General features: G+C 42.6%; 1 protein-coding gene across 1 annotated transcript in view; it reads left to right on the top strand.

The window, feature by feature from the left end:
- The window catches only part of LOC124794937 (L-asparaginase-like), a 328563-nt gene that overhangs the window by 96209 nt on the left and 209423 nt on the right, over positions 1-22931 (top strand). The gene's annotated exons all lie outside the window — the stretch shown is intronic.

Genomic DNA, 22931 nt, shown 5'->3' with positions numbered 1-22931 from the left:
TGGATCCCAAAGGCCTCATATCACTAGCAGTCGCGATGACAGGCATCTTATCCGCATGGCTGTAACGGATCGTGCAGCCACGTCTCGATCCCTGAGTCAACAGTTCGACAACCTTTGCAGCAGCATGGACTATCAGCTCGGAGACCATCACTACGGTTACCCTTGACGCTGCATCACAGACAGGAGCGCCTACGATGGTGTACTCCACGACGAACCTGGGTGCACGAATGGCAAAACGTCATTTATTCCGATGAATCCAGGTTCTGTTTACAGCATCATGATGGTCGCATCCGTGTTTGGCGACATCGCGGTGAACGCACATTGGAAGTGTGTATTCGTCATCGCCATACTGGCGTATCACCTGGCGTGATGGTATGGGGTGCCATTGGTTACACGTCTCGATGACCTCTTGTTCGCATTGACGGCACTTTGAACAGTGGACGTTACATTTCAGATGTGTTACGACCCGTGGCTCTACCCTTCATTCGATCCCTGCGAAACCCTACATTTCAGCAGGATAATGCACGACTGCATGTTGCAGGTCCTGTACGGGCCTTTCTGGATACAGAAAATGTTCGACTGCTGCTCTGGCCAGCACATTCTCCAGATCTCTCACCAATTGAAAACGTCTGGTCAATGGTGGCCGAGCAACTGGCTCGTCACAATACGCCAGTCACTACTCTCGATGAACTGTGGTCTCGTGTTGAAGCTGCATCAGCAGCTGTACCTGTACCCGCCATCCAAGCTCTGTCTGACTCATTGCCCAGGCGTATCAAAGCCGTTATTAAGGCCAGAGGTGGTTGTTCTGGGTACTGATTTAACAGGATCTATGCATCCAAATTGCGAGAAAATGTAATCACATGTCAGTTCTAGTATAATATATTTGACCCACGAATACCCGTTTATCATCTGCATTTCTTCTTGGTGTATCAATTTTAATGGCCAGTAGTGTACTACCGTATAAAGACGAATCGTTGTTTAATGTTGTTACCAAAAATCTCGAAAACTTCTTGACCCATTTACCTTTAATTTTTACACGATGCTCTAATAGACTTTCGGATGGACATAAGCAATATCCTTTTTTAATATACGTTGTATATAAATATACATCGTGTTTCAGAACTACAACGACAAACTTCGAGGAGACGTAGAAGCTGTCTTGTGAATAAAATGACATCTAATGACGCTACAGAGTGTCCAAGTATCGTAGCTTTGGCATCCAGCGCACTGTACACGATGTGACCCTGTCACCCCCCAAGAACACGTATTCCAAATTAGGAACATTGTGCCGCCACCTACTGCCAGGTGCTCCATATCAGCGACCTCAGTAATCATTAGACATCTAGGAGCAGAATGGGGCGCTCCGTGGAACTGACGGCCGTCGAACGTGGTCAGGTGATTTGGTGTCAGTTGTATCATACGTCTGTCTGTACGCGGGATTTCTCTAGATCCACTGTTTCCGATGTGATAGTGAAGCGGAAAGTTGAAGGGACACGCACAGCACAAAAGCCTACAGGCCGATCTCGTCTGTTGACTGACAGAGACCGCCGACATTTGAAGAGGATCGTAATGTTTAATAGGCAGACATCTATCCAGACCATCACACAGGAATTCCAAACTGCATCAGGATCCACTGCAAGTACTAGGACAGTTAGGCGGGAGGTGAGAAAACTTGGATTTCATGGTCGAGCGGCTGCTCACAAGCTACACTTCATGCCGGCAAATGCCAAACGACGCCTCGCTTGGTGTAAGGAGCGTAAACATTGGACGATTGAACAGTGGAAAAACGTTATGTGGAGTGACGAATCACGGTACACAATGTGGCGATCAGATGGCAGTGTGTGGGTATGTCGAATGCCCTATGAATGTCATCTGCCAGCGTGTGTAGTGCAACCAGTAAAATTCGGAGGCGGATAGGAGGTTATGGTGTGGTCGTGTTTATCATGGAAGGGGCTTGCACCTCTTGTTGTTTTTCGTGGCACTATCACAACACAGGCCTACATTGATGTTTTAAGCACCGTCTTGCTTCCCACCGTTGAAGGGCAATTCGAGGATGGCGACTGCATCTTTCAACACGATCGGGCACCTGTTCATAATGCACGGCTTGTGGCATAGTGGTTACACGACAATAACATCCCTGAAATGGACTGGCCTGCACAGAGTCCTTATCTGGATCCTATCGGACACCTTTGGGATGTTTTGGAATGCCGACTTCATGCTAGGTCTCACTGACCGACATCGATACCTCACCTCAGTGTGGCACTGCGTGAATAATGGGCTGCCATTCCTCTAGAAACCTTCCAGCAGCTGATTGCACGTATGCCTGCCAGAATGGAAGCCGTCATCAAGGCTAAGGGTGGGCCAATACCCCATTGAATTCCAGCATTACCGATGGAGGGCGCCATGAACCTGTAAGTAATTTTCAGCCAGGTGTCCGGATACTTTTGATCACATAGTTTATGTATACTAGCTAAATGCCCGCTGCTTCGCTCGCGTAGACTGTATGGCCAGCATAGATTTTTGTTTTTGTATCATTTAATAGAATTTTTTATGTTATTCACAAATTACAACACCTTCTAAGCTTTTCATGCTAATAAAGAGAATATAACTGTGATCTTTTCCGAATGTGCTTCTGACCAACAAGCGATTCCAAATTTTTTTGTTAATCATGCCTTTTGATTTCTTGTAGGGATATTTCCACAGTAACTTTCATCCCCAAAAAAATATTTCTTTACATCCAACCGAGAAGTGAAATACCAATTTTCATAAATTTAGCTTTAAAATGTTTTCAATCTAACAAAATATTTTCTTAAAAATTTTCATCCCCTATTGCACTCCCTTAGGGGTTCAATTTCCATTGACACTGAAGCACGTATTTTTTTGTTATTTCTAACCGAGAAGTCAAATACCACCTGTCATAAATGAAGCCTTAAAATCATTTAGTAGTCCTTTAGTAATTATTTATTTTCAAATGATCTTTCAACCATTATTTTCCCCCATTAGTTGTTGAATCTTCAAAAGTGCTGAAACACGTATTTTTTCATCTCTAATCGAGAAGCACAACACCAGTTTTCAAATATTTAGCTTTAAAATTGCTTTCATAATAAAATAGTTTCGTAAAAAATCTCATCCCTTATTTCATCTCCTTAGGGGTCCAGTTTCCAAAAAACATTGAAACACGTATTTTTTGTTTGTTTGTTTGTAACCGAGAAGTCAAATACCAGTGTTCATAGTTCTAGTTTTAAAATACTTTAATAGTGACATGTTTAAAGAAAAAATCTTTCAAACACTGTTTCACCCCAAAGGGTTGAATTTACAAAAATACTGAAACATATTTCTTTATTTCTGTCCGAGAAACCAAATACCAATTTTCGTACGTCTAGCTTCAAAATTGCCTTAATAGTGACATTTAAAACAAAACAATTCTTCGACTCCTATTTTTCCCCCTTAACGTTGGAATTTCGAAAAATCCCTTCTCAAGCGACGCCTACAGTATAAGAACCACACCCTCTCCAAATTTCGACTTTCTATCCTTAGTGGTTTGGTGTGGGCGTCAGTCAGTCAAGACATGTATATAGTGATTCTGTGATGTTAGAAGCTTGCAGGGACGATCAAGAAGGCTAAATGTATTAATTTCAGGTAGGGGACCGTGGGGCAGAAACTAAAGAGTCAAAATCGTTCTGAGACCTCTGGCAGTAGAATACACGTACTGGTATGTTGTTGCTAAGATTGTAGGGTAGGCAACATTCAGAGGTGCTTATATGCACTAAGTCAAGAAAAATATGTCAAACATGGGCTCCAAAATGCACACCTTAAGAGGAATGAGGATTTGTTCGATAGAGATGTGTTTCACAGAAGCGAATAAGAACAAGTGCTCATAGCTCCTCAAATATACATTTTAGAGCCCATGTGTACTAGACAAAATGGCTCTGAGCGCTATGGGACTTAACAGCTGTGGTCATCAGTCCCCTAGAACGTAGAACTACTTAATCCTAACTAACCTAAGGACATCACACACATCCATGCCCGAGGCAGGATTCGAACCTGCGACCGTAGCAGTCGCGCGGTTCCGGACTGCGCGCCTAGAACCGCGAGACCACCGCGGCCGGCAATCGCTGTACTAGACAATTTGTCTTATTTTGGTTCATACGACCGACTCTGAAAGTTGCCTACCCAACAATCTTAGCAGCAACATATCGGCATATGTGTGCCAATATCAGAGGTATCAGAAAGATTTTACTTCCAACGTTCGACTTGTTCGTTTCCACGCCGTGGTCCCTTGGCAAATACATTGTCCTTCTCCATCATATCTGAAAATTTCTATCATTATGGAATCATTTTGTATGTACAAACCCAATGAGTCGCATAAAATAAATTTAATTTCTTTACCGGTCTCGGGCGCTTAGTCCCCTTCTTCAGAAGGCTGTACAGGAAAAAGACACCAAAAATAAGAAGAAGTCAGAAACGAATATTAAAATTAGGGACGAAAAGTTTCGCAAATATTTTAAAAGTTAAAAAATGGTACATGCTTATGCCTATTGCACTATATCCGAGAGTCAATAGTAAAGTACATACAGCAATACTGCCATGGTCCTAAAAAATATATGCAGGAGCAATATGTAATGCAATACTCGATCCATTAATACAGGGTGTACATAAAGTCCGGGAACACTTTCAGTTATTTATTGCACAAGAACCAAACATTGTACAGATATCATACATGTGACATTTTGAAGCGAAAACCTTAGTTTTTTTTTCTTCATGTTTACCGCCACAGCGTAGTTTGGTAATTTGCCGATAGCGCTAGTCGCAAACATGGCGAGTTCGACAGAAACAAGTGTGCTACAGTTGTTCAGTGGATGTTCAAAACCAAGTGCGGTAAGAAGCCACCCAACAACAAGGAAGGCCATTTACCACTGGCACAACAAATTCGTTACGACGGGTTGCTTGTGCCCGGCAAAGAGAAATGGACTTCCCAGTGTGAGCGAAGTGAATGTTGAGCGCGTACGAGACACATACCATACATAAGGAGTCCAAAGAAATGGGTGCGTCGTGCATCCCGTAGACTCGAAATGGCTCCAGTGATTGTGTGGAAAGTCCTGCGACATAAGCTGTCTACGAAACCATTCAAATTGGAGCTGGGGCAGAAGCTCAATGACGACGAGGCAAGCGTTTTGAGTTTTGTTCTCAGTTGCAACAATTGAATGAGGATGGGGATGGCATTCTCGACCGCTTAATTTTTAGCGATGAAGCCACTTTTCACACTAATGGGAAAGTGAACAGGCATAATTGTCGAATCTGGGGTACAAAGCATCCACACGAATGCATTGAATCTGAGCGTGATTACCCAAAAGGTAAATGTTTTTGTGACTTGTCCCGTCGAAAACTGTACGGGCCATTCTCCTTCGCCGAGAGCACTGTCACCGGATATTCCTACTTGGACATGTTGCAGCAATGGCTGATGCCTCAAATGCAACCGGACTGCCCGTTCAACTTTCAGCAGGATGACGATCCACCCCATTTTCATCGTGAAGTTCGTGAGTATCTGAACACGGAGTTGCCTCATCGATGGATCGGCCGTGCTACAGAAGGGGACAGCTGTTTCATGACATGGCCTCCCGATCACCAGATCTAACTCCGTGTGGCTCTTTTCTGTAGGGACACATTAAAGATCTGGTGCATGTACCTCCTCTACCACATGATGTAGCAGAGCTCCGGGAGAGAATACGGAAGCGACTGCCACAGTCGACGGCCATGCTGCGATGGGTAAGGCAAGAATTCGACTACCGCATTGATGTCTGCCGGGTCACTCATGCTTCGCATATCGAATGTTTGTAAAATAAAAATTTCAGAGTTTTTCTTCAAAATGCAATATGTATGACATCTGTACAGTGTTTAGTTCTTGTGCAATAAATAATTGAGTGTTCCCGGACTTTATTTACACCCATGTCGTGAATGCTTGGTTGCCTGTGTTCCATTCCACATGTGCCCGTGGCGAAACTGTATTAGAGATCTATTCTTTGCAGCATAGAAACTTATCTTTGTCATTCCTCAAACCTTTATGCCAATTCATCGTGTGTCAATTCGTCCCGTGTTTTCTATATCACATTTCCCAGTGTGACATCTGAAAGTGTTGCAATTTGCCTTAAGGAATATCGGACATTTGTACTGGTAGAACAGTTAAAATTGGATTCTTTGTTGGTCGGTAAATGCAATAATGGTCTTGTATGGGAAGGGATTTAGAAAGGTTTCTTGATTTATTCTGGTCCAGGCTCTTCTTTCTTCCAAATCTTCTGTGTTGAATCTTCTGTTCTTGTTGCATCTTGCTGTCTTCTCACTTGTGCCTTCGGTCTTCTCTGGACCGGGAATTGGGATTTAAGACCTGCTCAACCTCATTATGTATAATCTGTTCTTATGGTATTTTCTTTCAAATCGTTGTGTATCCTTTATTGTATCAGGTTGTTCATCAAGATAGATTGGACAGCCTTCCATCGTTTTCTGGCTTACTCCCATGAGTGTTCAGGGAATGTTTTGCAGTTGCTGAATTCTGTATGGTATGATAACAGTTTCAAAATGCGCCTTTTCTTCTTCCGGTGAATTTAAACATCTGCTCGTCCCTGACATAACATGTCCACCTCCATTCCGGTATAGTGCACGTCCATCATCTATCCTTACGCTGCTCTAAACAGTTTGCGACAGAAGTGCTAAGAACCTAACACTTCCTCAAAACCGTTGTTATAAAGATCGCATGTGGCATTCACATGAATATAGATCACATCATGGTACATGTTGATTGTATCCAGGAAGCGTTGTAGTTTCTCAAACTTTCCACAGAGGTGTTATCCTCTTGGACTGTTGCTCCACCAAGGCAACTTCTTTCGTCATCTTGTAAGCTGACATACCAGGCACTCACACTGTGTACCTTCCTCTCACGCCTAACCGCTCTACTCAGTTTTGCTGTCGATTTGGACACAATAATGCTGCATTGTGCTTGACGACGTCACGTATAATACAATATTGTGCAAACTTTTGTCTATTTTACTTATTTTATATGCTCATATTTCTCTAATTTACATGATATTACCTATCTTACTCTCTTAAAATACATTACAAGCTTTACAAACACTAAATTATTAAAAGACTTTACAAAATACCTTATTTAACCGACACATAAGATTATTCATATTACCCTTTTCATAACTTTACATCTTTTATCCTCATTATACGTAAACATATTCTTTTTTCTATTAGTATAAAGTTTATGGTTTCCTCATCTTCATCATGATGGATAGTAAGAGTGAAATTGACACTGATGAAGGTTAGTGTGTTAGTAAGTCCTTTTCCTTTTTCCTAACTACAGGTACATCATATTATCATGAAAACTTCGCACTTTGACTCCAACTCCAGTGTCTTTTCTCTGCAATTTCGGCGTTAGCTGTAACATAACTTCGAAATACAATATATGTCCACCTTTTTTTCCAAAACTTTCTCCACTGTCCTATTGCATTGTTCTAAATCTTATTCTTCTCAGTTGTATTTATCCCTATCTCCGTCTTCTAAACAGTAAAGTTTTATATTCCTTTCTTCCCCATCATACTCTTCCTTATTGAAATCCTCTCTGTGTTAAACTTACATCCCTCTGTCTACCTCCTTCTACGAAATAACATGTTTCTCACTTAGCTTAATAATTCAATTCTTTCTCTTAATTCTTACTTTCTAACGACCTTTTATATTTATTTCCCCCATATCTTCATTCTAATATTAACTTGTGGGACCTTCCACAGATCATATATGCTTCTCATTTTCCTCCAAAATACCTCCTCAACTATATGTTCACCGTCCTCGATGGAACAAACCAGAAATGAATCTCCTTATTACCTAATTCTTTACTTTTTCCTACTTCTTGGCTTCCAGTTGTCTACAAAAGTCAACTTCTTTCTATTTTACACTACATTTTAAGAGAGAATCTACTACTATCTCGTCAAACTATCCACATGCTGATCTCTATCTTCCTTCTTGCTCTCTACTCTTTCCCCAGAACACTTTTCGTTTGCTGAAGAGCTACTTTAGTTTTTTGCTTTACTGTTTTACCTTCATAATTATGCACTTAATCCACTGACAGAGTTGTCCCATTTGTTTTAATAAGATAAGTACAAATTGAAAAGTTTTATCTCTGTGCATTTGTGTAGCTTTCCTGCTCCTTGACTTCTAGATTTTGCTCTTATTGGAATTTGGATGTTTGATACAACTAATTGTTCTTGTGGAGTTAATATTTCTTGTTTCTCCCTTTATACAGTTTCAGGTGACTCACAGGGTGCACGCCGAATAATTGTCCTGTTTCTGGATTAATCAATACAACTGCATTATCATGGACCACTTTACTTACTTCCACAGGGCCTTTGTATACCGAAAAGAACTTGTGGCTTGGATTTTTTTTTCTAGAGAGATGGTGGGTTGTTACAAGTACCTTTTGTCCTAGTGGAAATACTCGTGAGGTTGCCATTTGGTCTGCTCGGTTCCTTCTATTTAGTGCCACAGTCTTCAAATAGCTCAGTGCCAATTTTACTAGATGTTGCTGTACTCTGCGTACTGGTGGGAATTTAATTATTTCTCGTATTTTATCTGGTGGCGGTTTATTTTTCAGAACAGTAATTGGAGGTAATAACATACTGCTATGTGGCATTTCGTTTACAACAACTTGGAAGTCAGACAAATTTCTGTCCCACGTCTTATGCTGCTTGCTACAGTACAAACGACAGAGGGTTCCCAAATCCCTCATCGTTTTTCAGCTGGGTTGGCACTTGGCATATATTTGAAAATATAAATAGATTTTGCCATTGTGCTGAACGAGATTGTGGTCCATTGTCTGACAGCATTTTATCGACCCGACCAACTTGTCGAAGAAAATCTTGTGTCAGCGCTTTGCTTATACTGCTCCCCATTGCTTTCTTCAAGGGAGTAAATGTCACGTATTTCGACGTTAATTCTAGGACCACGAAAATGAATACATGACCTCTCTGTGCACGAGGTAATGGGCCCATGTTGCTGCTGTGTGTCTTAATTTCTCCGGAATGATGGGGCACATTGGTGGTTTCGTTTGTAAGTTTACATGTTTAGCTCTCTGGCATCTCTTACATTTAGCCAGAACTGGTCTGATTCTTCGCTCCATATTTACGAAGTGACAAGACATCTTTAACTTTAAAAAAATATTTCTTAGGACCAAAATGGATGTTACTCAGATGGGTGTACTAAATGTATTTATTTATCAGTTCCTGTGGTACACATGCGACCCATAAACTTGTATCTGTATCGCGTCTGTAGAATAAGACATTGTCCTTTATGAGATAGAATTGTCTAATGTCCCTTGATTCGCCGTTTGTCCATTTAACTTTAACCCTGGCGAGATCTGGGTCTTTATCTTGTTCCCTGCCCAACTGTTTTAAGATATTGGTAACGTAATTTTCAAACGGCAAATTTTCAGGTAATACATGGCTACTTGCTCTTCTTCTGTATTACTCACTCTGCTTTCGTTAACTCCTTCCAGCAATCGGGAAAGGATATAAGCTATGATATTTGATGGCGCAGGCACATAGGTGACCTGAAAATCATATTTCTGCAGCGTTAACATCCAGCAACCTAATCTTCCTGGCAATAGTTCTGCACTTAATATAAATTCTAGTGCCTTATGGTTAGTAAACACATTGGTTTTTCGACCAAACAAAAAGTATCTGGATCTACGAAACCCCCAGACTACTGCCAAGGCCTCTAAGTCTGTGATCGAATAATTTTTTTTTCACATTTTGTACGCACTCGACTAGTGAAAGGTATCGTCTTTCTTATCCGTTGTCCGTCTTCTTCATATTATTGAAAGAGTGCCACACCGAAGCCTGTTTTAGCACTGTCAGTTGCCATACAGAACTCCTTCATCAAATTGGGATGCACTAAAATTGGTGCCTTTACCAGTGACTCTTTTAGTTGTTGGAACTCCTGTTCTGCTTGGGCATCCCACACCCAGGGCATCTTTTTACTAGTTAACGCACATAAAAGTGGGGTAGCAAGGGATTCTATCCAAATGAACCTTTTGTAGAAGTTAATGAGTCCCAAGAAGCCACGCAACGTCTTTCTATTGTATGGAGTGCTTATGTTCTGTATTGCTTGCAGTTTGCTAGGGTTAGGTTCAGTTCCCTGTTCAGTGATAATATGGCCTAAAAACTTAACCTTTTTATTTCCAAAACTGGATTTCATTATGATTACTCCATATTCTTTTAATGTCCTTAGCAATTTATCGAGCACCTCATTATGAGGTTTCCATAATGGTTCAGCCACCAATATGGTTCAAATGGCTCTGAGCACTATGGGACTTAACATCTATGGTTATCAGTCCCCTAGAACTTAGAACTACTTAAACCTAACTAACCTAAGGACATCACACAACACTCAGTCATCACGAGGCAGAGAAAATCCCTGACCCCGCCGGGACTCGAACCCGGGAACCCGGGTGCGGGAAGCGAGAACGCTATCGCACGACCACGAGCTGCGGACCTACCAATATGTCTTCGACATAAAAGGTGAGACGCTGTTGGAGCTCTTTATCCAATACAGTACAGTTCCTAAACCTCTTATAAAGGCAGCAGAGGATACGTTCAGTCCGAAAGAGAGCCTTTTGAACTGATGACTTCATCCAAATGCGATAAAAACCATATACTTTCTACATTCAGGTGTTAGTTCTATTTGCCAAAAACTAGCTCTCAAATCAAGGGAAGAGCAAATATTAAACCCAAAGAACTTTTGTAAAAGTTCTTCCAATTTTTCTGGACGATCGGTCTTAGGAATGATAATGGGCTTTATCTGTCTTGCATCAATGACTAACCTAATACTTCCATCTTTCTTATCTAAAATTTGCAAGGGACTGTCGTATGAGGTTGAAGTTTGAATAATGTCATCATCTAACATATTGTGTAATTCTAAAAGTACTTGTCTTCTGTAACACAGTGGAAGGATGTAAGGCGGCACTCTAAATGGTTTGTGATCTTTAATCTTGAATTCGTATTGAAAATTTTTAATGTCACCGGGTTTTGGTAGAAACACCTCGGCATTTCGCCGTAATACTTCTAATTCGGCTTTGTCTGTATCTGAAATATTCCTTACTTGTCGCAACTTATTATATATTTCCACCATTACTTCGTTATCTGCAGGTATTGTTTCTTTCGTCCACCTATACTGTGGATGTCCCCCCCACCAACTGATACAGATCCAGTCGCATTGTCAGTTGTTTGTAAGCACGTGGCATCTTTTCATGTCTGAGTTTTTCTTCAAAACTAAGACGTAGCTTCCTGAGCATCATATACCCTTCGCCCATATTGAGTGTAACACGATTTTGACACATGAAATCGGCTCCAATGATTATGAGCACAGTTTCGGCACAATTACCATGTTCGCTTCTATTTCATTACCTTGACATGAAAAAATTACACGCGTTTGCCTAGTAATCACCACCGATGCACCCATGATCGGTCCTTTGACTTTAGCACGTTTCGTCAGTAACACTGGTAGCGCCTGTTCAGTGTTACATTTCTCGAAAAGTTCTTCCGAAATCGCCATTACTTCCCTTCCCGCATCAAGGATGGCGTCTTCAAGCGCGCCACCCTAACGATCGGTTGCACCTCTAGAAGAGCTTTACTTTCATTTTCATTCGTTAATGCCGCCCCTATCGATTCATATGTTAACCTGTCAGTGTGTTGGGCCTGCATTTCCCACTGATTTGCTACCGTTGCTTTATTCTACTCATTTTTTAACACCTGTCATCTGAATGTTCTGGGATGAAGTTATTTGCCCATAATCTTTATCAAACGGCTTGTCCGCCCCAGTAGCTGAGTGGTCAGCGTGACAGACTGTCAATCCTAAGGGCCCGGGTTCGATTCCCGGCTGGGTCGGAAATTTTCTCCGCTCAGGGACTGGGTGTTGTGTTTTCCTAATCATCATCATTTCATCCCCATCGACGCGCAGGTCGCCGAAGTGGCGTTAAATCGAAAGACCTGCACCAGGCGAACGGTCTACCCGACGGGAGGCCCTAGCCACACGACATTTCCATTTATCAAACGGCTCCATTACTTCTTCACACGTTCCTGTCCTATATATATCATCTGACTTGGGTATCAATACCGGTGTTGCCAATGGTGTTTTATCCTCTTGGCATACCATTTCTCTCTCGGTTTCGTATAAATGAACTACACCCTACACTGTTTGGTCATCATCAGTATTTGTACAAATGTCTATATTAACTGTTAACAACTCTTGTTCCTCATCATCGGTCGATTCCCAGTCAATTGTCTCCCAGCATGCTGGTGTTTGTATCTGATCACCCTTTAAAACTAATTCAGAATCTTTGCTGATCAAAGCTAAGTCTATTTACATGTTTAATTATAAAATCAACTTCATTTGGCGATTGAATCAGTTGTGACTGGTCTTCGTACTGTTCATCTCGTCAATTCTGTCTTTTACCAGTGTTAAATTGCCTCAATTTGACTTCCTGTACCGTACCATTTCGCGTGTGTTGTCCTACTGAAGTCTGATTATCTCAACCTTTTTGCGTTCTAGGCATCCCAGTTCCACCCGAATAACTTTGGTTTTGTGGTGGAAAACCTCTAAACCTTCCCGCTTCGTTTCCACGGTGATCATATCGCTAATTATAGTTACCACTATAGTTTCTGGGACCAAAGAAATTATTGTAATTCCGCGGCTCACCAAAACCATAGTTATTGTTTGTCCTCTGTGATTTACAAAACCATAGCCATTATTATCCCATGGGCGATTACTATTCTTCCCAAAACGATTACCTTTCCCAACATTATTATTGCCATTATAAGCACTGTTAAAGGCCAATCGGTTGCTATTATTCCCCCTGACATTGGTTTCTCTCACTGCACGATGTTTCTTCGCGTCATCTTCACTGAAGATGAATTCAAGTTCTCTTAACATCCCTTTAAATGCCTGTATATTATCTCATGTTCTGCCAACCAACGATTGCTGATAACGCAAGGGTAACTCCATTGTGCACATACGTATCAGTTCCCTATCACTGTATGGATTGTCTAAACACTGATTCTTTTTCGTCATTTCTTCAGAAAATCTAACTGGCTTCTTTTCTCCCGAATTTTCGAATGACTCCTTCTGTAAAAATTCATATTTTATCCTATTCTGGGTTTCTGCGGACCAGTATCGCTCCAAGAATGCAGACTTAAATTGTTCATACGACTGACAGCTTGCAGCGACTCTTTGGATGGTTTCCGCTATTGCGCCTTCCATATGACCACAAATGAAGTCAAGTTTATGGCTTAGTGGCCAGTGCTCTGGTAAACCGACTGGAATTGATGTATAGATGTGCGGGGGTGTAAGCCGTTCCCGCCATCTTTGTAATGTTGGAATTCTCTGACTGTCAAAAAGTGATCATTGTCAATTTTTTCTATTGCACCATGTGGCGTTTGTGTTTTTGCAACATTTTCCGTTCCCTTCAAGTGCGTCATGTTTTCTTTTTTTTCCTTTATTCATCCTACCACATTTAGATCCTAAGATGACATATTTGAGTCCCATCAAGCATCGCATCTACGCAGTAGTGTGGAATTTTCTAAACCATACCGTTCCTCGTGTTTCGGACTCAGAGATACGTTTAAATTTCCCGTTACTGGATTAAAAAAAAAAAATGTTCAAATGGCTCTGAGCACTATGGGACTTAACATCTGAGGTCATCAGTCCCCTAGAACTTAGAACTACTTAAACCTAACTAACCTAAGGCCATCACACACATCCATGCCCGAGGCAGGATTCGAACCTGCGACCGTAGCAGTCATGCGGTTCCGGACTGAAGCGGCTAGAACTGCTCGGCCACCGCGGCCGGCGTTACTGGATTAGTGTTTTGTCTTTGTATTTGCTTCATATTAACCTGCGGTACTATAGCTCGTAAATTGAGTATTTGGTACATATGTCGCCGAAACTTGCTGTTATCGCGTCATTCACATACTTTCGCATGGTCGGCTGTCGTTCTGTCGGTATACGCGCAGTTACCGCTTCTCGCACCATTGCTGTGAATGCACATTACCTAATTAGCCCACTTGCCTCATCTGTTCTCCTACTATTTGCTTCTGTTTCGGATCGGAAAATACTGACGCAGCCTCTTGTGGACATATAAATGGAATCTCATGACTTTTTTGTGTTTCCACAACTGCCACGGAAGATTGTACACTCCTGGAAATGGAAAAAAGAACACATTGACACCGGTGTGTCAGACCCACCATACTTGCTCCGGACACTGCGAGAGGGCTGTACAAGCAATGATCACACGCACGGCACAGCGGACACACCAGGAACCGCGGTGTTGGCCGTCGAATGGCGCTAGCTGCGCAGCATTTGTGCACCGCCGCCGTCAGTGTCAGCCAGTTTGCCGTGGCATACGGAGCTCCATCGCAGTCTTTAACACTGGTAGCATGCCGCGACAGCGTGGACGTGAACCGTATGTGCAGTTGACGGACTTTGAGCGAGGGCGTATAGTGGGCATGCGGGAGGCCGGGTGGACGTACCGCCGAATTGCTCAACACGTGGGGCGTGAGGTCTCCACAGTACATCGATGTTGTCGCCAGTGGTCGGCGGAAGGTGCACGTGCCCGTCGACCTGGGACCGGACCGCAGCGACGCACGGATGCACGGCAAGACCGTAGGATCCTACGCAGTGCCGTAGGGGACCGCACCGCCACTTCCCAGCAAATTAGGGACACTGTTGCTCCTGGGGTATCGGCGAGGACCATTCGCAACCGTCTCCATGAAGCTGGGCTACGGTCCCGCACACCGTTAGGCCGTCTTCCGCGTACGCCCCAACATCGTGCAGCCCGCCTCCAGTGGTGTCGCGACAGGCGTGAATGGAGGGACGAATGGAGACGTGTCGTCTTCAGCGATGAGAGTCGCTTCTGCCTTGGTGCCAATGATGGTCGTATCCGTGTTTGGCGCCGTGCAGGTGAGCGCCACAATCAGGACTGCATACGACCGAGGCACACAGGGCCAACACCCGGCATCATGGTGTGGGGAGCGATCTCCTACACTGGCCGTACACCACTGGTGATCGTCGAGGGGACACTGAATAGTGCACGGTACATCCAAACCGTCATCGAACCCATCGTTCTACCATTCCTAGACCGGCAAGGGAACTTGCTGTTCCAACAGGACAATGCACGTCCGCATGTATCCCGTGCCACCCAACGTGCTCTAGAAGGTGTAAGTCAACTACCCTGGCCAGCAAGATCTCCGGATCTGTCCCCCATTGAGCATGTTTGGGACTGGATGAAGCGTCGTCTCACGCGGTCTGCACGTCCAGCACGAACGCTGGTCCAACTGAGGCGCCAGGTGGAAATGGCATGGCAAGCCGTTCCACAGGACTACATCCAGCATCTCTACGATCGTCTCCATGGGAGAATAGCAGCCTGCATTGCTGCGAAAGGTGGATATACACTGTACTAGTGCCGACATTGTGCATGCTCTGTTCCCTGTGTCTATGTGCCTGTGGTTCTGTCAGTGTGATCATGTGATGTATCTGACCCCAGGAATGTGTCAATAAAGTTTCCCCTTCCTGTGACAATGAATTCACGGTGTTCTTATTTCAATTTCCAGGAGTGTATACCTGACTTCGTTACCTCTGGATTTTTTTCCACCACTATGTCGGATGATACTACAGATTCCGTCACCTCACTACTGCTTTCTGTACGGTTCTCAATACACTGCTCCAGTTCTGTACGAAGCTGTCATATTGTTGGTGATTTTTCGTGACGATGTTTACAAAGCGTGTATCGAATCTTCTTAACGCGGCTCGCGTGACACGTGTTCTGACGTTGAGTTCTTCCACGATTTGTTGCGCATTACAAGACGCCTTATTAACTCTTTGGTTGTTATTAGACACTGCATTCTGCACCTGGCCAATGTCAGTACCCATCTTTTTCTGGTCAGCCGTTTGCGATTCAAATAGTTCGCGCGAGTGTCTCACCTCTTTCCGGATTTCAATAAACTGTTCATTTCCGTTCGCAACTTTTGCTGATCTTTGAGGACTTTTTCGAATCCAGCATTTGTTTCAAATTTGAGACCATTTAAAGCAGCATTTTTCTCTGTTTTTAAGTCTCCTGCATCTGTTTCTGTTTTTAACTTCGCCGTTTTGGTTTTTAAGTCTGCTAACCTTGCATTTGTCGTTTCAACTTCTTTGGTTGACGACAATAGTGAGTTGCTTCAACATTGCAAACACATTATCTGACTCTTCGCCATCGTCATGTGTCGCCATTTGGTGTAAATTTTCCGTTCGCGTCTTTCACGTGACGTCTCACCGACTTCTGTGCATAGTGCTGACGCACCTACACACATTCTTTTCGTGGGAAACTGTCCCGTTTGTTTCAGAATTCCAACATTTGGTTCAACGTACCGAACTTGCTCGTCCTCTGATTCTACTGCTGACCCACTAGATGCGTCATCTTTTCTGTTTTGTGCGTTCTCAGACTGCGATACCAATCGCGAAACTGCCACCATTCCCTCTGCATTACCACTTCGTTCGGTATCGTGATTTGCGCTCGATGCTTTTTGTTGTACATCAATTTCTATCCTATCAAGATTTTCAATTTGCCCTATATGCGATAATCTCCATCCTTCCGGCATCTCAGACCGTCTAACTGACCTACGTCTTTCCCGATTTGTGCAAGCCTGAGCTCTCAACAACATTAAGTTACATGGCCTGACGCGTCACCAAGATATCATAGAAAGTCCAGTAAGTTACGATTGATCGCGAAATGAAAATCACAGTGAAAATCAGAAATGTTTCATTTGTAACAGTTAGCTACACCTTTCAGCTACTTCTCTACGTAGTCGCCGTTCTGACTCAGACATTCGTCGTAGCGTTGTACCAACTTTCCAATACCCTCATCATAGAAGGCAGCCGCCAGTGCTTTCCGCCAATTCTCTACGCTGGCCTAAAGCTCGTTGTCTGTGCCAAAATGTTGTCTTCATAGCCAGCGGTTCGTTTGAGCAGAGATGAAACTCAGTGGGAGACAATTACGGGCTGTATTGTGGGTAACCAAACATTTCCAATTGAAACGATGCAGGAACATCTTCATTGCCCCTGCAGAATGAGGCTGAGAATTGTCTTGAAGAAGAAACCGCACGACAGTTATGTAATGTTGGTTGCATAGCTTCAGGGAAAAATTCTCACCAGGCCCTCGTACTTGGCGGGAGACACTATTTTCTATAACAACTTTACGCGCTCACTAAGAGCTCAGGAATGAAAAGAGCGACATAATTCTACCTAGAGTCATACTAGAGACACTGCCCAACACATCTTTGCAAAGCTTTATCGGATTTTCATAGTCGTTTCCATTTCGCGACCGATCGTAACTTACTTTTTGGACAGCCCTCGTATTAACGCATCATTATCAACAGCCGTTCACTGTTTGTGGATATTCAAAACAACTCAACAACGCTGTGAATAACTTTATGCGCGCCAGCAAGGTCAGGCACAAGCTACTTTTACACAAACACTAAACTTTTTCTTTACTCGTTAATACAACTTTTTCTACTATGTGTATCACACATTTACAGTATCCTGACCACTATGCTACAGTCTGGAGCCGCGCGACCGGTACGGCCGCAGGCTCGAATCCTGCCTCTGGCGTGTGTGTGTGTGTGTGTGTGTGTGTGTGTGTGTGTGTGTGTGTGTGTGTGATGTCCTTAGGTTAGTTAGGTTTCAGTAGTTCTAAGTTATAGGGGACTGATGACCTCAGCAGTTAAGTCCCATAGTGCTCCAAGCCATTTTGACCACTATGCAGGCACATGCCCTGAGTAACCTTGTCACAAAATGAATTTTTTTCAATACCGAATTTTAATTACTCTTTCTAATTTGACTAATTGCTATCCTGGCAGACCAATTGCCATCCTGGCAGGGTCGCCATTATCTGACACTCCACTCCTTTTCTCTATCGTCAGACATCAGCAAAAACACCCTGTGAGTGCATTAGCGTCTATAGAATAAATGATTGGGGTTAGGAGTGGACCCTTGTTCTATGATAGAGCACAACGGTGTTTGACTGTACACAAATTTTTTTAATTCAAAATTATTGTCAAAGAAGTATATGAATTTACATAGGTTGTAACATGACAATGTAAGGACAGTTGTCAAGATAACACATTTTGTCCTGTTTAATCGAAATAACTCTGAACACAACAATATCAAATTTTAACCAGAAGGTTATTGCCAAAATTATTCTTACTGCTGCATTGTGAACTTGGCCAATATTATGACAAATTATCCGATTCCGGTTCTAAGTTTATTTAGGATGACAATCAAATCTGTGGGGGATGGTTAGTTTCTGTGACAACCTGAGCAAAAGATTACTCAAGGATGCTCGAATTCACAGTGGACACAAGCTGGTGAACCAACAAGTTTACGCCTCTGCTAGCGGTATTTACCTTACTGCATTGAGCTGTCAGCTGCATTGCTGCTCTCATCCTCTGAAAGTCCTATAAAAGCTAATCAAAATCTTTGCTGAATTTATCAGCAGAAACTGTCCTATGTTTCTCATTAGGTGAGAAAACATGCACTCATCCGTAGTCTTGAAATATGGCGATATGGACTCGCATGGATGGAGCAGTGTGCATATTACAATGCCCTCTCAGTTCTGGCAAGAACAGTCAACTATGTGGCTGTTTCGTTTCTCCACTGTTGGGGCTCAACGATGCTACAGCTAATATGTAGCTGAATGTCAACCGAAGTGAATGCAGTCTTAACACCAAATTCCTCCTTTCCGTCATACAGTGTGTGATGCACCCCGTTCTACACTTGACGCTGGTTCAGAGGAGAGTCCACAAAATTTTCGGGCTTGTGTGTCTCGTAGCAAAACTGACCACCACCTGGGGCCTCTCGTGCTTCACATCACGGCCTTTTTCCGACCAATATGAGCGTTCCTTTCATCTTGTGGAAACTATATCTGCCAATCACAAAGGGCCTACCATCAAACTGCGTCGAAATTTTGGCACTTTACTTTCTTAGTTCATGTCAGCCAATCGGACATTTTGTGCCCGCTCCAGAAGCCTAAAAGTTACATGTGTACATCACCTGCTACCACACGCATTTCACGTGGTCAGCTGGGTCGCTTGTCTGTTTGTATACATCTGGAAATTCCTCTCCGCAATTTTCTAAAGATTCTCTCCATACCAAGCCACTGGCCCGCTACCTGCTCTGCTCGATGAGTCAGCTGGGGCTTTCGTTGTCCCTGATCACGGGTTTATTTGAGAGCACTCCATTGTACTCGGGCCGTCATGTCACAACTCATAACTGCTCCCAAACTAAAACATTTCCTCCAGCAGTTTTTTTCTTCTCTTGCTCATTGACGTGACTTATTTATGTTCAGTGAGTTAATACCATCGACTGTCATCCCTCTGCATTGCATACTATACATTTTAATAGGCAAATAGGCTCATTTTCGCCAAAGCACATCAGGTGACATATTCACCTTCCTGTTAAGACGTATAAAATCTCTCATGTAAGGTGTGAAATTGACATTCATTTAATCTGCCACCTCACAGCCTCTCATCAATAAATTCCTAGAGTTTGTACTCAGTGGAAAAAATCACCCTTTACACGACTACAGCTGCTGAAGATGGATAATATACGACTTCCTGTAGCGTCGTTGGATGACTTTTTTGGACACTGGTTCCTGTCATTATTTTGTTCCTCACTACACCTTATACATCCCATCGAAGTTAGTCAATGTAATTTTGAAATGTACCGTATATGTTCTATATGTTCTGTAGAAAATGAAAACGCTTTTAGCAAAAATTTAGAGAAATTCTTGACCGATTTGCATCAAATTTTTACACAATACTCTAATATTTAGACGGACAATTTTTAACAACAATGTCCATATTTTCCATTACAACCAACGGTGAGGAAGAAACTTCTGTGCTGTTCTGTGAAAATGTGTGGTTTCAGTTATTTCACACAGTCAGTTTTAAGTATGATAGAGCATTTTAATCATTAAAGAGATTGTTTCCTACCTCATATATTCTTTCTCCCTACATATAATTTTAAACAATACTTGTATATATTACCATGTAATGTTTTCTTTTCTTCCTCGCAGTCGGTTTTAACAGAAAACAGGAAATTTGTGTTGATAACTTACGAGTAGAATCCTACTAGGGAACCTGACTCGTCCGAAACTTTGTAATCTTACCCGTTTGCACATTAAAACTATGCAAATTACTCATATTGAAGCTATTGTCCTTGCTTGCATTGGTAGCTGCAAAAGGCAGAAGACGTGGTTTGTAGGTGCTGCATGTTTTATTAGTGATATTTTACAGAGATAAACACACACTGCAGTGTTCTTCTACGGCACATCAGTGTAGAAATGTGCACAGAAACAGCAACGTGAAGAATCCGTGCAATACGCACGTCTGTTTATAAATAAAAGCGGACTCTTCTAAAATTTTTGAGTACACTATGCCTACCCTCGTTCAAAACAATCGTTGTCTAATTCCGTTGTACAATTACATGAGAAATTGGTTATTTTTGAGAAGTTTTGGACGCTGACGAAACAAATTTTCGTAAGTCCAGTAAGAGTGTTTTGGATATGTAACTTATTTCGTAGCAAATCTCCGTTTGTGGTTCACAGTTCTGCCAAAGAATAAACCACTGAATTTCATTGTATATCAACGCAAGTAAGCGGGCCTTTTTGAAAATTGTCGGAAGCTACCATTGTCCTTTGTATAGTCTACGAGTAATTTGTAGTAAATCGGCATTTGTGATTCGGTTACTGTGTCAGATAACTCTAACGTATTTTGTTACGTCTAGTTTCCCCTTAAACAGGAGGAGCCATACGCATATAGGCCTATTGCCTACTTTCATCGTAAATAAACTCTGATTTCGAGATGGCTAACAACTATAACTAAACTCAAAATATTTTAGGAAACTAGAAATTTTTTACTACAGGTTTTTGTCTTGCCTTACAGAAATCTTGGTTTGTGTATCTGCTTCAATTCATATAGGAAATTAGTAACTTTTTAGCTCAACAGAGTAAAAGATAATCGCCAGGCTTAATTTAAAGTCTTTTGTTCACTGTTGCACCGGGCAAAATGCAGTCCCACTGTGAATGCTGTTCTCGAACACGGGAGGAATTGGTTAGCGTTCGGAAACTGCTGGAAATCGCCCTAACTGCAGTCAAACGATTGGCACCTGCTGCAAGTAAGTGTATTGGAAGAGCTCCCAAGAGTCGTGTACCTTTGATACCGGTATCAGAGGTACGTCAAGTACTATCCTCTCCGATGAATCCTGTCTCCTGTTCGCAAAATACAGGCTCTGTCATTACTCGTCCACTTGACTGCGGGTGGCATGTCACTGGCGGATCTAGGCATCTTGTACAGGGCGGACAGGGACCAGAGAGGACTCGGGGTGTTGTACTGACTTGACAGAAAATCCTAGGAAGTTCTGGTCTTACGTTAAATCAGTAAGTGGCTCGAAACACCATATCCAGACACTACGGGATGATGATGGCATTGAAACAGAGGATGACACGCGTAAAGCTGAAATACTAAACACCTTTTTCCAAAGCTGTTTCACAGAGGAAGATCGCACTGCAGTTCCTTCTCTAAATCCTCGCACAAACGAAAAAAATGGCTGACATCGAAATAAGTGTCCAAGGAATAGAAAAGCAACTGGAATCACTCAATAGAGGAAAGTCCACTGGACCTGACGGGATACCAATTCGATTCTACACAGAGTACGCGAAAGAACTTGCCCCCCTTCTAACAGCCGTGTACCGCAAGTCTCTAGAGAAACGGAGGGTTCCAAATGATTGGAAAAGAGCACAGATAGTCCCAATCTTCAAGAAGGGTTGTCGAGCAGATGCGCAAAACTATAGACCTATATCTCTGACGTCGATCTGTTGTAGAATTTTAGAACATGTTTTTTGCTCGAGTATCATGTCGTTTTTGGAAACCCAGAATCTACTATGTAGGAATCAACATGGATTCCGGAAACAGCGATCGTGTGAGACCCAACTCGCTTTATTTGTTCATGAGACCCAGAAAATATTAGATACAGGCTCCCAGGTAGATGCTATTTTTCTTGACTTCCGGAAGGCGTTCGATACAGTTCCGCACTGTCGCCTGATAAACAAAGTAAGAGCCTACGGAATATCAGACCAGCTGTGTGGCCGGATTGAAGAGTTTTTAGCAAACAGAACACAGCATGTTGTTATCAATGGAGAGACGTCTACAGACGTTAAAGTAACCTCTGGCGTGCCACGGGGGAGTGTTATGGGACCATTGCTTTTCACAATATATATAAATGACCTAGTAGATAGTGTCGAAAGTTCCATGCGGCTTTTCGCGGATGATGCTGTAGTATACAGAGAAGTTGCAGCATTAGAAAATTGTAGCGAAATGCAGGAAGATCTGCAGCGGATAGGCACTTGGTGCAGGGAGTGGCAACTGACACTTAACATAGACAAATGTAATGTATTGCGAATACATAGAAAGAAGGATCCTTTATTGTATGATTATATGATAGCGGAACAAACACTGGTAGCAGTTACTTCTGTAAAATATCTGGGAGTATGCGTGCGGAACGATTTGAAGTGGAATGATCATATAAAATTAATTGTTGGTAAGGCGGGTACCAGGTTGAGATTCATTGGGAGAGTGCTTAGAAAATGTAGTCCATCAACAAAGGAGGTGGCTTACAAAACACTCGTTCGACCTATACTAAGTATTGCTCATCAGTGTGGGATCCGTACCAGATCGGTCTGACGGAGGAGATAGAGAAGATCCAAAGAAGAGCGACGCGTTTCGTCACAGGGTTATTTGGTAACCGTGATAGCGTTACGGAGATGTTTAACAAACTCAAGTGGCAGACTCTGCAAG

This window comes from Schistocerca piceifrons, chromosome 4, assembly GCF_021461385.2.
Source record: "Schistocerca piceifrons isolate TAMUIC-IGC-003096 chromosome 4, iqSchPice1.1, whole genome shotgun sequence".
NCBI lineage: Eukaryota > Metazoa > Arthropoda > Insecta > Orthoptera > Acrididae > Schistocerca > Schistocerca piceifrons.
This window is presented reverse-complemented; position numbering and strand designations above follow the sequence as displayed.